The following is a 4834-nucleotide window of genomic DNA, read 5'->3' as shown; positions in this document are numbered from 1 at the left end:
TCAAACCATAGGCTCTGTATATGGCACATTCAGCAGAACATTGTACGCCATCTGCATGATGACGCAGTAAAGGAGGAATTCAGATCTTTCATATACGATACATCTTCCATTGAAGAGCATGAGAGAAAATGGTTACACTTCTTACAACGGAATAAAGTAACAAGTGAGGACTCCTGGCTGCATCTGATGTATAAGATGAGAAAATTGTGGTGTGCTCCATATCTTGAGGGCCGTTGTTTCCTAGGATTGAGCAGCAATCAGCGGAGTGAGAGTTTAAACTCGGTGCTACATACGCATCTTGAGGCTAAGATGACGTTGTTTCAAATGCTAGAGCACTATGAGCATTGCCTTGCGTCGCGACGCTTGAACGAGGCTCTCCAAGACGTCGAGGCCTTGCAGTCCGTTCCGTTCACACAGGAAAATGCTTTAGTTCTTGAGAAACACGCCGCCAAAGTTTTCACTCCTTTTGTGTTTAAGTTGGTCTTATGGAGCATAGATGCTGTCAAAAAATGTGAGATGAGAGAGGTACTTGATGCAGTAGAGGTTACCACATACGTTGTGTCTAAGAAGGAAAGAATGGATAAAAAGATCGAAGTGCGCATGGAGTCGAAGGAAGGTCTGCTTCGCAGTATCAGTTGTTCTTGCCGCAAATTGGAATGCGCAGGCACACCATGTTCCCACATATTTTACATATTGGAAATTTTATAAGAAGAAACACTGCATAGATGTTATGTTCCCACTAGGTGGACAATGAGTGCAAAATGTGCATTCACACCGACCAGAAAGAGCGAGATGTATGCATACTCTGCAGCCCTACAAAGGTACCGTAAGCTAAGGAATTTTAGTCACGCTGCATGTTTCAAGGCATGCCACTCTGATGAGGCATTTCAGCATCTAAAAGGGGTTTTGGAAGGACAAGATGTTTACAAGGGATCAACAAGTGAACAAGCTGACAGCAAGGGATCAACTAATGCTCAGGGTAACAGCATTAGGTTTGGCCCGTTGATGCCACAATCGGCTAACCTTGATGGTGAAGGTTTCGAAAAGGTTCTGGATCCCGTGCATGTCCCAGGCCGAGGTGCTCCGTAGAAAAGGCTACAGGCAAAGATGAATAAAACAAGAACAAAGGGTAGATGTAGCTATTGTCATGAGGCAGATGGTCACAATCGACGTACGTGCGCCAAATTGATAGAGGTACCTAATATGCCGTAATTTAATGTTTTCATGTGTCCAAATATATTCCATGGCATTAATAATACCCTTATGTGTAGGATCTCAAAGCAGAACTATGATAGCTACAACATTGTGCGCACGGTCGGAGAGTAAGTACGTGGACGATCAACCTGATGTTGGCGTGTGCATTGTTGTCTATGTCTAGTATCGTGTGACCTTTTCTCTAAAATACTTCATTCTGTCAGTTAGTGACTTCCTCATAATGTATGACTCAGCTATTTGGTTGTCCACTCCCTTGTAACAGTATGAGTTTGGGATATTTTTTTGCATTTTATATGTGAGTTTTTGAAGTGCAACCTCAAGAATCATGGTTTCTTCATGGCCAGCGTGTAGCTTGTTTATGTTGCATGATAAAATTTGGAAATAGATGTACTGGAGGAATTATATTTCGCTCCCGAAAACAAAATAAAAGCCAATAAATCCGAAAAATACATTAGCCATCCATACTCTCCAGTTGAAGAATATACAGGATGAATACATATGATGAATCATACTCATCCTACATATCCTCCACGTAGAGTGCAAGGAAGAACAACGCTTGTAATAATCAAACAGATGAAGGTATTTAAGCTGGTGAAGGACTTGCTCGGGGGGCAAGGTGGGACTAGAAATGTTAAGTCCTGGCACGAGAAAAGGTGATTTTTTTCAACTCCTTCAAATCACCCCAAATTTGTTCTACATCCTCAAATAGATAAGTCAAACATGTCTATGAAAGAAATTTAGAAAAAAAATTATCCTACAATGCCCCCTTAAGGCGTGTAGACCGCTGTTTTGATCAGTCAGTCTACAGGGCAGAATAAATTGATCTAACCACATGTATTTGACATCACAATTTTGAACTCTTGGCCTGGCCACACTGTCATGCATGGAACCGTCATATTGAGGGATTTACAGAGTGAAACAAACAAAATGTAACGACGAGGTGGTGCCACTAGCCCATTACCCCCAAAGAGACCACCATTGTGAAAATTAAAGGAGCTAAAAGTGTTGCGGAAATAAGATATCCAGAATACCAGATACATACGCCCACCTCGGCCGGCTGGCCATGCATATGGACTTTGGTGGCTGTGAGCGTAGCTCAGATGGTTAGTTTCTTGTGTTGAATCCAAACCCATGGTTTGAGTCCTAGATTTAGCATTAGTGCTTGCATTTTTCTGAATTTAATTTAGGCTTTTCGATGATATCCATTTAGGCTGGCCATAGTGGAGTAACATAAGTAGTATCATGGACTTGGAATTCGCAAACATGCTTATGTGGCAGACAATTAAAGAAGAGAGAGATGGTTATAGTAACATAGGCAGATAACATGACATAATAAATGTGATGCTACTATGTGTCATGCATGGCAATCAATGAGACCACCTATGATACTAATCTATGATACTATGCACTATAGAGATAGTAACATAGACTAGTAACATATGCATCTTACTAGTCTAAGTTACTCCCCACTATGACCAGCCTTAGTGGGAGTAGACGTTCTTGTCGACTACGGGACGTCCGTGGTGGTTTCGTCAATCTTGTACCGTCCCCATATGCTCACAGAGATAGAGTATATGTGTGCACGTTTATAGAGGTGACTATGCATGAGCATCAGCGATTATACTGTATTAGAAAACAATCATCCACGTGTGATGGATTTGGAATCGTAGCATGAAACGTACCAAAGGGAGGAACATTTTCGCCCTGTTCACATCACACACTGAGGTACTGGAAATCAAAGACAAGCTCAAGACAGACAGACAGTCAAACTTGCGGCTTTGTCGGCCGTTTGTTCTTTCGGAATTGCTCCGTACTACGTAGGTTTGGACTTTGCCTGGCATCATGTCCGCCTACACCTACCCTACTCACACGTACGTACGTGTGCGCGCACTCGTGCACCTGGAGTTTGGACTCAGCTGGAGTGGAAGGTGTGCTGATATTGCATCACGCCCGCACTCTGAGTCTCTCGTCACATGCAATCATGCAAAGTGAAGGCTTCAAAAAAGACAAAAAAAATATACGTTTTCGGTGCATCCTCATGAGGATCCACCACCTTTGCAAGGTATAAATACGTGAGGCTCCAATGGGATCAAGTCTTGACCGGCGCCTTACGAGTGAATCACGTACTAGTATCATATATGTATATCAATAACTAAAGGTTCACATTTTTGGAAGAACAAGATCGAAAGAGGTACTGTTAATTTAAACGAAAGCATCATCAAGGGATGAACGAATCAGCTAGACTAGCTAGCACCTCAGTCAGTGCTGCGCCGGCGGGGCACAGATGATGTGCGCGTTGTTGGAATGGCACGACGGCCTGGCCACCGAGTCCTCCACCTCCCCTCCCAGAACCCGGCGCGCCAGCTTCGAGCCCAGCACCCGTCCCAGCGCTTGCGGCAGCACTGGCGCCCCTGAACCCTTCGTCTGCTCCGGCGCGACACCACCCCCGCCCAGTGCCAAAGTTGCGATAGCATCATCGTCAGCATTTGCTCCACGATGACTGCCACCGGTCGCTCCCTCCTCCGTGGAAGGGCGGACTTTGGCGGGCCCCGTCGTCGCGGCGGCGTGGTTCCGATTCGACGGCACCGTGAACCATCGTCGGAGACAGGACCCCGGGCTTCTGCGGCTCTCGGAGAGACGGTCTTGAGCCGTAGGAGCTCCGCACAAGGGCACATGTGAGAAGAAGCAGCGTGAGACCAGCGCACGAGCACCGTGCCATTTTGGTCAGGGTTTTGGGGAGGCACTAGGTACGTAGCTAGGTGAGCTATCTTTCGAAGATACTAGATGACCAGTTGCGCCAAATGGCGCAAAGACCCATTTAAAACCATGCGCGTGTTGAAAATATTTCCATTTTTTCAATAACCGTATATTTGAATACACTTGGTAAGAACTTGTACCCCTATATATAAAGGAAACTAAATGCAAATATTTTCTTAAGGTAATAATGTCACAAATTAGATCATCGGTAGGTCAAGATAGTTGAGTCTGCAATTAGCAACTCCTAGTAGTTGTAAACTTGCATTAAAAAAGAGTAAACACAAGTGACACAATAAAATGTACTTAATACATGAACTCATGAACATTGTGTACAGGAGAAGTTAATCGAAATAGTGGTCAACTATATCATATAATTTGGTTCTATATTCTTTTGTGTATATATCCTGAATGCTACCCCTTTGTGATCAACTCTTTGTCCTTCGAATCGAATGGCACAGCTACTGCCCCTTGTGGAAAAGGAAAGGACTCTGTAATATCCATAAATGTAAAAGGAAAACATCATGTAATGCATCTCAACCTACGGAAAACAATGTAAAAACCATACATGCTATCTACATACCCTCATTGTCTAGAAAAGCATAAGTAGCTGAGCGACCCTGTACAAAAGAATTGACAATTAGCAAGAAAAAACCATGCCATCAACTGTCTAGACAACCATAAAACAATAAGTGGCAAAAGTCCCATCAGAATTAGCATTTGCCATCTAGTTTATGAGCTAAAGTTGTGCATTCACCAATCGATAAAACATATTAAGATGCAGTAATGGAAATAAAATTGTATCGCTTCACATACAGTAAGTGAAAAAGAAATGAGTAAGGGGACCAAATTTAGTTGCCTAATC

General features: G+C 43.4%; 1 pseudogene; it reads right to left on the bottom strand.

Moving 5' to 3' along the window:
* Positions 1-3474: 3474 nt before the first annotated feature.
* On the bottom strand, positions 3475-3934 carry LOC119294436 (annotated as a pseudogene).
* Positions 3935-4834: the final 900 nt, after the last annotated feature.

Source organism: Triticum dicoccoides, chromosome 4B (assembly GCF_002162155.2).
Source record: "Triticum dicoccoides isolate Atlit2015 ecotype Zavitan chromosome 4B, WEW_v2.0, whole genome shotgun sequence".
Classification (NCBI taxonomy): Eukaryota; Viridiplantae; Streptophyta; class Magnoliopsida; order Poales; family Poaceae; genus Triticum; species Triticum dicoccoides.
The sequence above is the reverse complement of the archived record's forward strand: the minus strand, read 5'-3'. Positions and strand labels throughout refer to the sequence as shown.